The 12,356-nt window shown below is 33.9% G+C and overlaps 1 long non-coding RNA gene across 1 annotated transcript in view; it reads right to left on the bottom strand.

Annotated features, from left to right (window-relative positions):
* Positions 1-11,425, bottom strand: part of LOC145694549 (uncharacterized) — a 167,624-nt gene extending 156,199 nt beyond the window's left edge. Inside the window, exon 1 of the long non-coding RNA XR_014133024.1 lies at positions 11,157-11,425. This is a non-coding gene — a long non-coding RNA (uncharacterized LOC145694549). The remainder of the gene's footprint in view (positions 1-11,156) is intronic.
* Positions 11,426-12,356: the final 931 nt, after the last annotated feature.

Raw genomic sequence — 12,356 nt, 5'->3', positions numbered from 1 at the left:
AGGAAAGGAAAAAAAGGGATCGGGATCAATGTGTTAGGTAAACATCCCGACATTTGCCCGATAGGAATCAGAGAAACCCAGGAAAACCTTATTCAGTATGATTGACCTGATAAAAGCTTTTACACTTTTTCGACCGAGTGTTCCCCAAGAGTAGGTTCCATGTCCGACTTGATTCTCTATTGAAGCCAGAAGTGTTAAACAAAAATAAAATAAAAATCATATACCATTTTCGGTTTTAATATTGATTCCCATAAAGTAAAAACAGTAATAGGAGTTGACACTTTTTAAAATTTGTATGTGTTCTGAATAGTAGCAAAACAATTTTATCTCAGTTTCATTCTTCTACTAAAGCCAGGATTAATAAGAACTAATGCAGCACCTACTGATTTCAATATTGATTCCTACACAACATTAATTGTAAGATTTGACTTTCAGTTTAGCGTCCCTTTCAGCAGCGAGACTATAAGGGACATGGACATATAGCTTAACGTGGGATCCGAATCTCATAATCTCCCGCTAGGAATTAAACCCGGGTCTCCCACGCCGAGGAAGCATACGCTAGCTCCTTAGCCACAAGGGAGTTCAATAATCGTAAAAGAGATAGCGAAAAACTTCTTGATATGCATTTAGCGTTCTATAAACAAGTTTCGTCTCTGGCAAGAGCATGTTCCTTCGACGTAGATTCAGAATTCGATTTTCTTTGGGAACACAAAAATGTGACCTACCATCGTGAGGTAGTTGGAGAGCATTGAGTATTGTGTATAGCAAAGAGAACTTATAGGATGACGAATCCTCTCACTGGCTTTGCGGTTAACTAACGCTTTATTGGTGCACGTGATCCCAGGTTCGATTCCCGGTGGAACCCACTGAGAAAAATCCATTATCCTGACAGCGGTATATTGTACGGAATCCTCATGTTTACTACGAAGATATGTAAGAAGCATACATTATCCATATATGCTACATTCGTGCTGCCCTTTTCCCGCTTAGATATTACATCATGCTGCTAACACGATGTCTGACATTTAACAGTCTTTCGCATATTACACACGAATACGTGTTGCATACGTCAGCTATATGTTACATACGTTCATCTGTATGTACGATTCTGACCGCCTATATACAGTTCTTTCTTTCATACGGAAAATACGTATAGATTGAACACTTATACAGGAAATACGTATAGATAGAACACTTATACGGAAAATACGTATAGATAGAACACTTGTACGGAAAATATGTATAGACAGAACACTTGTACGGAAAATACGTATAGATGAAACACTTATACGAAAAATACGTATAGATGGAACACTTATACGGAAAATACGTATAGATGGAACACTTATACGGAAAATACGTATAGATGGAACACTTATACGGAAAATACGTATAGATGGAACACTTATACAGGAAATACGTATAGATAGAACACTTATACGGAAAATACGTATAGATAGAACACTTAAACGGAAAATACGTATAGATGGAACACTTAAACGGAAAATACGTATAGATTGAACACTTATACAGGAAATACGTATAGATTGAACACTTATACAGGAAATACGTATAGATGGAACACTTATACGGAAAATACGTATAGATGGAACACTTATACGGAAAATACGTATAGATAGAACACTTATACGGAAAATACGTATAGATAGAACACTTATACGGAAAATACGTATAGATAGAACACTTATACGGAAAATACGTATAGATGGAACACTTAAACGGAAAGTACGTATAGATGGAACACTTATACGGAAAATACGTATAGATAGAACACTTATGCGGAAAATACGTATAGATAGAACACTTATACGGAAAATACGTATAGATAGAACACTTATACGGAACGTATTATAAAACACACGTCTTTAGTTATACGTTTGCTGCAGCATGTTACATAGAGTTGTATGTTAAGTCCAAAAACTACAGGATTTGCGCATGTAACCTACGTTTGTACGTACCATATACGTTTTTTTCATTGAAGCATTGAACGCATTATGGTTGTTTCAATTTCACCTTAAATTGTAAGTCAACGTTTCATATAATCCGTTCTGAAAAAGGGACGCTAAAGGAAAACATAGTGACCATGAAATTTGATGTGCTGATAACAAATAGCTCAACTAAAAGCCACCTGGCTGGCCATTTTCAATGAACACAACAAAGTCTAGTTTTTAATAAGTTTAACTTATTACGGAAGTTTAACTCTAGTTTAACTTAGATTCTGCAAGGCTAGGCAAGGTGACTTGTCTGTGCCTTCTTTCTAAAGAACAGAACACATTATTACAACGATGTTACAATGTTATTTCCCGACATTTACCATACAGTTCAAATTGCTTTATGTATGAAAAAGAAATTGAGGAAACAAAGAGAAAACTTCTTAGAAAATATTGCACAATAGCTTTTACCGTATGGAAAATACAGCTATTTCAATTCAGAATAAGTACCACAATAAAATTCATGATACAAAGTTTGGAAACAGTTCTACAAAAGACAAAGAGAATGAGAAAAATATGATAATCGAGTTTTATGACACCCCATTCAAATATAACTTTATTCTTCGATCGTTTTGGAGTTGATAAAAATAAATATAAAAAAAAAAGAAAAAAGAAACCACGGCGTTTAATATTTCGAACTGTAAGCACATATGCTGCTGAGATCTATGTATTGTATGGCAAACATGGTATTGATTAAATGTCTTATGGCATAATTCAAAGGGAAGATCAATTCGTAAGAAGAAGGAAGAAGGGGGTTATTACCCTTTTGTTCCTAAAGATTTTGTTTGACTAACAAAAACCAGCAGCTAAGAACTTAAGGGGTGCTGATTCATAAAAGCTAAAACTGGTCGTAATAGATGGCATTCTACGTGATGTAGCTTTTGGCGTTTTCCGGGCTGTGAGACCAGTCACGCCATGGAACATCTAGAGCCCTGGAGAAGCTATTGCAGTCTGGACCAGTGCCAACTTTCTACGCTTTGGGCTTGTTCTCCCCCCGATCCTCTTTCTCCCCTTTCCTGGCTTGTTTCCATTTTGCGGCACTATGCAGCCGTGCAGGCCCTGTTCGCGTATTGCAACCAAACGAATAATTTTTGGGGGGATTTTACATTTTGACAGCCGTTATAAATAAAAAAAAAGAAGAGAGAAAGAGGAAAATTTATACGAGGTTAGTTCAATCAAATGTTAGCTTGTCGACAAAATCTCCAACCTTCAAAGAAGTCTTTGTACCTTAGTCATTGTGTCACGTGTTTGACCACTTTCAATCGGATTACATAGATGCATGTTTTTATTTTATTTTATTCAAAATTTAATAAATAATTTTGGCGATTAACCTTAAAAGCATAAGCAATTCATTTAAAAGTGCATCATTGCTGTTAACAATGCAAATAAATGTGATTGAAGAGTTTCCCTAACATCTCTTCGCTCTTTATGAACTTAACTACTGCTATTTCAAGATACAACGAAACGTGTTTGCATTGTATTTCATATAAATTATTATTATTTTTTTTGGTCAAACACTCTGAATATCATATATACAGGGTGTATCAAAAAGAACTTTACAACTTTGAAAATTTATATTGATTTATTTATTTAGCTTACAGATATGATTTTGGTGTCATTTTGTAGCAAAATACATCAAGTTTTTTTTAACCTTATACCATGGGCGGCGATTAGGGTGGCAAAGGGGGCAGTTGCCCCCCACTTTTTTTGAAGTAACCCATTAATATATATGGTTTCATTTGGAAATGTAAAGTTTTTGTATGTATTAGTGGTTCATAGAAAAAAATGGTGCCATATAATATTCGGCGTTGTGTGAGTACGTGATGATTGTCCTTCCGTGGAGTTAAGAAAGCTGCAGAAATTGCATTTTAATTGCCACGGAAAATAAACCAAAAATTAACCAATTGGAACACAGCAATTCCAGTATACTTTCACTTCTTACAAAGATTTAATATATTAATCAGCCGCTTTGAATTTTAAGATGTTTATAAGCAAGGAATCAAATCTCTGTTTAAGGGTACAAAGCGCTAGTAATCTACTTGCGTTGGTCTTGTCAATTTACTTAATAAAATATGAAATACGATATACGGTATTGTAACCGAAAAAGATAGTATCCTATTAGTTACACAACCTTCCGTCAAGTTTTGCCCCCCACTTTTAACGTCCAATCGCCGCCACTGCCTTAAAGAGGTTCAATGCGGCTTAAATTGATGCTGCTGCACATCTCAACTGAAGTCGATTTCTTGCCATGTCAGGTGTGCCTTGTTCAATTGCGAAGTAGATCCTAGTTCTGAGCTCTGGTAGAGAAGCTGGTAAGGGTAATTGATTCACTGAACAAAATAAAATGATTGTCTTAATACAGTATTTAATTTAATATATTTCATGTTAAGGTGTAAAATGGGAAGAAAATCAGTGCTAGGTTTTAAACTATAAATAAAATCAATTTCAACGGTATAACAAGTGAATATTTCATGAATAAGGACACGAAATATTTTCGTCTATTCTCTTCTGGTGAAAATGAGTCTTGACGAGGAATGAAATTCACAATTACAGAAAAGATGTATATTTTGAACAATATACTCGTAGAATGTTTTGTGCAAATAAAGAGGTCATTAAGGAAACAAATTATAAGTTTAAATGTTATTGTTTGGAAACAAACAAAAGAACAGTAGAATCTTATCAAGTAAGTAAAAGCTAGTAGTCGAAAGATTCCGGAAAGCCATTCCAGACACCCAAACTATGCTATGTATAAGTATGGGAATTTTTACTAGGTCCATTCCGTACAAAGACTGCACCGGAGCAAAAGCGGTAAGAAATGATGAGAAATGGCTTTTTGGTATGGATTCACTGACCCAAAAATATCTTTCATGTCTTCCCTTAACCTTCTATTGACATCTGAAGGGGAAGAAATCTACCATTTCCGGTGTTTCTTTCAGAGACAATGTTCCTGGGGGGGGCACTGCTGATACTATTCTATTTATTATTATATTATAGACGTATCATTTTGGTCTGCGAGGGGCACTTTTAGGGCTCCGGGGGGCAATCTTCCCCCAAAAACAGGTCTGGAAGAACACTGGTTTCAATACGGAACAAAAATGATCATTAATACCGAAAAACAGCATTTTTTGTGGGGGTGGAGAATAAACTCAGGTTTGCAACATATGTTGTTATCTCCGCTTTTCTCTCTTTGTCAAAGTCGCTGTATGGTGTAGTAGTTCGTTTGTAATAGTTAGTAAGGAGGGTGTTATTAGAATAACGGATATGTTCTATCGTTAGGAATTGCTATATATTCTGTAAGAACGAGTCAATTAGTTAGTTAGTCCGTGAAAATGATATAAGGGTGAGTTGGTGCAAATAAGAACAATAAAATGAGATTAAGATTGTTTGTAATTTTTGAGAAAATGGAGCAGAGATAACAAATCGAGGTTAAACGATGATTAAAGTATGATTAACAGGCTGTAAGTAACCCCTGTAGAGAAATAAAGGAACTTGTCACAAGATTGATATAAATTGTCATTAGTTGCACGATGCGAGGTGTCACCTGTTCCTAGGTACATTTGTATTATAACTAATAAATTGAAGTTCCACCTTCATATATACTCATTGAGTTGGGCTCTTCAAGTTTATTTATTAACAACCAACAACAGTAGAAACCTACTACCATTTTCGGTTTCAACGTTTGATTCCCATAGTTTGGGAGTACGGTAGCTCAGTGGTAGAGCGTTTAACTCTGGTGCGTGGGGTTCCTGGTTCGATCCCCGACCAAGTAAGTTTGTGGTGCACAAACACGTGTGCGTGGTTTTTTTAGGGTACTCCCATTTCCTTCCACATTCTCATTCCACCAATTCGTCCATCATCATTCACTTATCTTAATGATCCGTCTCCCTTAGCCTAAAGGACATTATCGTGAAACGTTAAACTGAAAGGAGAGAATAAATAAGTTTTCCATAGGAGAGAATAAATAAGTTTTCCATAGGAGAGAATAAATAAGTTTTCCATACGAGAGAATAAATAAGTTTTCCATAGGAGAGAATAAATAAGTTTTCCATAGGAGAGAATAAATAAGTTTCCCATAGGAGAGAATAAATAAGTTTTCCATAGGAGAGAATAAATAAGTTTTCCATAGGAGAGAATAAATAAGTTTTCCATAGGAGAGAATAAATAAGTTTCCCATAGGAGAGAATAAATAAGTTTTCCATACGAGAAAATAAATAAGTATTCCATAGGAGAGAATAAATAAGTTTCCCATAGTAGAGAATAAATAAGTTTCCCATAGGAGAGAATAAATAAGTTTTCCATACGAGAGAATAAATAAGTTTTCCATACGAGAGAATAAATAAGTTTTCCATAGGAGAGAATAAATAAGTTTTCCATACGAGAAAATAAATAAGTATTCCATAGGAGAGAATAAATAAGTTTTCCATAGGAGAGAATAAATAAGTTTTCCATACGAGAGAATAAATAAGTTTTCTATAGGAGAGAATAAATAAGTTTTCCATACGAGAGAATAAATAAGCTTTCCATACGAGAGAATAAATAAGTTTTCCATAGGAGAGAATAAATAAGTTTTCCATACGAGAGAATAAGTAAGTTTTCCATAGGAGAGAATAAATAAGTTTTCCATAGGAGAGAATAAATAAGTTTTCCATAGAAGAGAATAAATACGTTTCCCATAGGAGAGAATAAATAATAAACAATAAACAAGTTTTTCTGATGTAGGTGCAGAATTCCATGAAAATATATACATACACCATCTGAGTTCTTATTATTTTATTGAAACTATAAATAGTAGAAATATACCAGTACTTTAGGTTTTAATAGCAACTCTCAGAAGAGCAAAGCTTGTAAGCGATAGCATGGTTAACGTGAATTCAACGTCCAAAGAATATATCTGCTTTTGTATCTCTATTGAAACCAGAAGTTATAGATTTAACATTTTCAATATTGTCTTCCCGAAGAGCAAAATTTGTAAAAGAGAACGAAAAGTGATTTTCTGATAACGATTATGAATTCAGCGTCTGAAAGAATAAGTTCTGTCTTTGGCCTTATCCTTCTACTCAAACCGGACTTCAATATTAGATCCGTATTCTTTGAAAGTCTACTATAATGTCACAATTTGTAACGAAACCCACTTGTTTAATATACTTTTAACATTAAATCTTAATTAAAGTAGATTTTTTTGTTCTTCCCAGCATTCTGCACGTTTGTAAATTGCCTGCATACTAGCGACATCTCTTGGTGTCACGTAGGAGGGAGCGCAGCTAACGACATAGCCTGATTGTCAACTACGTATTAGAAATTAGCGTGACAGACAAGTGTCTTACGTTTAGAATCAGGGTTAAGAATATCTAAATATTCCCCTAGATATTTGTGAAACCTAGATGTCTATTAGCATTACTCACTCAGTGAGATGTTTCTGTATTATAAACAGGATATAGCTACAGACTAAAACAACAAATGTATATTATAGGCTATGGGGTAGTAAGTACTAGGGGCTGTGGTGGTTCACTGGTAGAACACTCAGCTGTGATGCATAGGGTCCCTGGTTCGATTCAATTTCCCAAGTGGGCGTTGTGGCGGACAAACACCGTGTCCATGGGTACATTCTCCATTCAATCATTATAACCCATCTCATTATTATCGTCTCCCTTAGACTTGGTGCACAACCATGAGACTTTAAAATTTAAATAAATAAATAAAACGAGATCATCATTGTAAAAAAAAGAAAGTATAGATGAAGATTATTATTAAACGGATTTTATGATTTTTTTATTTCAAAAAGCCCTTTTGTGCCAAGTAGAAAACTAACATGTTCAGCTAGAGTACAAATAATAGAAGAAACACTCTAGAACTTTAGAAATTTACCCATAGAGTTAATAGCATCCATTACACTGCTGAAATACCACACAAAGGAAGGGCAATGATGCGTCATTAGCTCTTGAAACGGATATACTCTTTGAAACAAAAACGCGTAAAAAGTTACCCTTAAGTTTTTTCCTCCAATTTCTTCATTCGAAAAATACGAAATCGTCTTACGTTCGCATTTTAACAATGATTTTACAATGGACAATGATTTTACGTTGTGAGATAGCTTTTATACCGAACGTTAAAATGCACTTCCATTATTGTAGACATATTTGTTTTGATTTTAAATAACGGTAGAAAAGATAGTGGAAGTAAAAATTAATATCTCATAAACTACTGTGTTTGTTTTTATTTACAGTACTCTGTTTTAGCGGCATTTGTCATTTTAGAATTTTGGATTTACATTTCTGGGCTTTCGGCATCTAAGGCCATTTAGCCCTTCACGATTTGAGGGATGACGTTCCTCGGCGAACACACAATCCAGGGAAAGGGAAGGAAGGAAGCGGCCTGGGATCTATAAGTTAGGTACCATCCCGGCATTTGCCTGGTGTGAATGAGGAAAACCCTGGAATACCTTATTCAGGGTGGCTGGCCTGAAAAAGCGTGTTACACTTTTTCGAACGAGTAACCCCACTGGGAAGCGAACCCGTGACCGCATTTGTCATTTTACTACGATATTTTAGGCAACCAATAATTAGCAATAAGTTTACAATAGGTAATGTTAACTTATTTTGGTGTATCTTAAGACAGTTTACGTATATCAATAAAACAATTTATAATTTTGATTAGTCAAAATGTGTTAAAAATAAGAAAAGTCTCAAGATGGCTCTTCAAAATAGGGAGGTATCTTACATTTTGGGTCCTCGTATAAATACAGATAAATACGGCAAAAGCCGACACAATAAATTAATAATTTTAATCATTACTTTCCGAAGCTAAAAGTTTTCTCTATGGTTACGTACTGAGATGTATGGAATGAAGATGTGTAAGCTACGTTTATTCTTTACTTGGTAAATAAAGTACAATAAACTAAGAATTTATGAGACTCTATGCTACGATAAAATCATAATATGGCAGCCTTTAAACTTTCAATTCATTAAAAGGTAATACAAAACAATGTTTATGCTGATTGTTGGATTTTACAGGCTATTGGATATTTTTCAACACATGCAAAACTGCGGATAACAACAAGAACAACAATAATAATAATATTTTAATTACTACTAATAAATTTTAAAATACGACAGAACCTCTAAGTGCTTACAAAATGCTACAAGGTAATGTAAGCCTCGCCTTCCATATGAAAGTAAAGTATTATATTATTCGATTTAGCAGTCATGAAAGGATAACTTTTCCAAAGCACCTATTTAGATCATAGCATATTTTCAGTAGTAGAAGATGATGGTGATTATTAAAAGTTTTTTTTTTATACTTTAAAAAACGTGAAAAAAATAGTAAAATTTAAATAACAGCCAAAAGGACATTGAAACTGTGATAAATGATGCGCACAAACCAATCGGCGTGTTTTTAATTGTAGCTTACGGTCATTTTACAACGTAAGTTTTACCCCTTTATTTACCAACCTTCTAATTTTCGCTGTTAACTTTGAGAAGTAAGCAAAACCTTGACGCAACCCAAATAACAGAAGTGCCATTTGGGTTGCATAACATCCTACATAATTTTTGGAAAAACCTTTACAGAGTACTTCAAGTAATTTTTCTCAAGTAATTCATTATTATTGACTTTTACTACTACTACTATTATTATTATTATTATTATTATTATTATTATTATTATTATTATTATTATTATTATTATTATTAATGAAGTACATATAAAAATTTCAATGATTGACTTATATTTGGAAACATACTGCAAAAGAAATATGATACGTGATCATAAAATATACAGCCGAAAGAACCCTCTAAATTTGTTTTCAATTTTATGACGCTTTTATTCTCTTCTTGCTATAAATGATGTCGGCCATTTTGTTCACTTCGTCACATTAGAAATGGAGGATTAGCCTCATCACCCCAAGGCACAACAGACTACCAAGTTAATAAAAGCCTTCGATTTATTGAACGTCGATTAGTAGAACAGTTGGAATCAATATTGGAACAGAGAATTAAGTTTGTGCATATATTAAATTTATAATATAATATAAAAATAGTTTAATAATGGGTTATAACAATAGTTTCTAGTGATTTGGGTTCATATTTATGTCATGTAACGTGTGTGTGTGTGTTTTGATATCAATTTATTTTCTGATAAATAATCAGTTAATATAATAGTTTTTAATATTAGAAAAAAAAGAAGCATTATCATTATGATAAACTTAAACCAAATTACTTCAGGTCTTTTTTTTATCATTCCCAATATAGTAATAAGATAACAAACATAGAAAGGAAGGGTATAGAAGCAAAATAGGTTATAATATCACTTCATATATTCCCAATTCTCTTTGTAAAATGCAGAAGGAAAGAGGACATATTGTTGGTCTAAATTCAGCACATATCATCAACACTTATTCAATCAATCGAAATATAATACCCGATATTCAGATATCGAACACGAAACCTCTTAACAAGAAGTAGAGTTCGATACCACCAATGCTAATACTTGTGAAAACTTGTCAGATTATATATTTGTTCTGACTAACTGTAATAAAATATTCTCGTACAATGAAAAAAAAATACGATTTAAAATATTTTTAAACACAATCGATACATTAATATAAATTAGGAAAATTTTAGAAATAATATAGCCTTAAAAGTAAATATATACTAAACTGAATGCTGAACTAAAGGCATTTTCAATTGAAGGAATGTTAGCTAAAAGTATTTTTGTAAAGCTACAATGTTTTCCTATGTTTCTCACAACAAGTATGTGTTGGTTCTTATGTAAGATCTGTTTGCGCTTTGATTACTAAGAGTTTGTACTTAAAACAGCTTCATTATTACAATGATTAGTTATAAAAAGTTAAAAATGTTTAGATATAGTTACGTAATAAATTCAGACTTGAATTTCAAAGAAGAAGAAACTTTTCCAACGATTGAAGGAAGAAAAATAAAGTAATTTTTGAAGCGCGTACGCAAATAGTTGTCGTCAAAATATTCACAGTATTTAACAATACGAAGCTTTTCTCTTTTTCGTTTAACATTGTAAACTAATACATATATCTTTAACTAACATCTCAAAAATAAACATTAGAAACTTTCTCTACTTTTCTAAACATGCTGAACAAGTTGCGGAAAGAGCAAATAGTTTAATCGTACTTACCAACTGTAATCAGGCGATGAAATCGAACTGCAGTCGCATTGCGGCGAACGTTAGAGCGACCATCTTCAAAAACGTGCGACAGCGTCTTTTCTTAGTGCTCGCGTGTCACCACTACACCCGACGAAGATGTCAAGAAAAAAAATAAACACTTTTTTTCCACGACGATGTTTACACAAAGTATGATGTGTAATTCACAGGAAAGTTATCTACCTCACAACAATGCACCCCGTTTTTTTGTGACCCTGTCTCTCGTTTGAAATAAATCTCACATGGTTAGATCAGAGTTTCCAACTGCCTTACCGAAAAATGTTAGTGTGTGTGTGAGGAGAACACAATTTATTTTCATTTTGATGACAGATTTACTGATACTCGATGTGCTCAGATTCTTTTTCCGTGAATCTAGGGAAATTTCCAGCGTTCACAAAGACTATCACTACTAATGTTGGGAAATTTCGTATGAGTACTCTGTTACCATCACAAGGAAAGAAAGCATTTTGAAAAATAACTTTTTCTAAATTTACTCTGCCCTAAATTGAAATGTCTCTTCTTCTCACTGGGAGAATAGGTTTATGGCTCCCTTGTGGCTAAGCGGTTAGCATACGCGCCTTTGGCGTGAGAGACCCGGGTTCGATTCCCGGAGGGGGCTCATGTGGTTCGGATTCCACGTTAATCAGTAGGTCCACGTCTCATATAGCCTCGCTGCTTAAGGGACGCTAAACTAAAATCAATAATAACAATAATAGGTTTATGGAAAGTATTTGAACCTCTTTCCCATTAGGATGCACTGTTCAATGAATATATAATGACAAAACATCCCTAATTTCACGCCTTTCCAACCCCTCTACCCTTCTTGCCAATCAGGTGGAGGCTAAACTTGCAATTAAACGGCATCAACAGTATTACTATTAATCACAGCTACTTCAAAAACCTATGAATTGGACACTATTAGTTATTTTTTTGATTATTTTTACATGTCAACCACTTCCCACCCACCACTCACTCCCATGTCGAAAATTGACAATTTAATCTATATGTGTGTATATAAAAGTGAAACTGACTATGTGTGTAACTTAACAAGTCTTGACCACCCGACTGATCTCGATCAAATTTTCAACGTACATGTGGTTCGGGTCTGGAATGTTTTTTTAAAATCAATTTCACTTTGACGGTGTAATATAGGGGAGGGGGAGGGGAGGGGAG

The sequence above is a fragment of the Thermobia domestica genome, chromosome 9 (genome assembly GCF_964235325.1).
Source record: "Thermobia domestica chromosome 9, izTheDome1.hap1.1, whole genome shotgun sequence".
In the NCBI taxonomy this organism is placed as follows: Eukaryota; Metazoa; Arthropoda; class Insecta; order Zygentoma; family Lepismatidae; genus Thermobia; species Thermobia domestica.
Note: the sequence above shows the minus strand (reverse complement) of the source record. Positions and strands in the feature narration are given on the sequence as shown.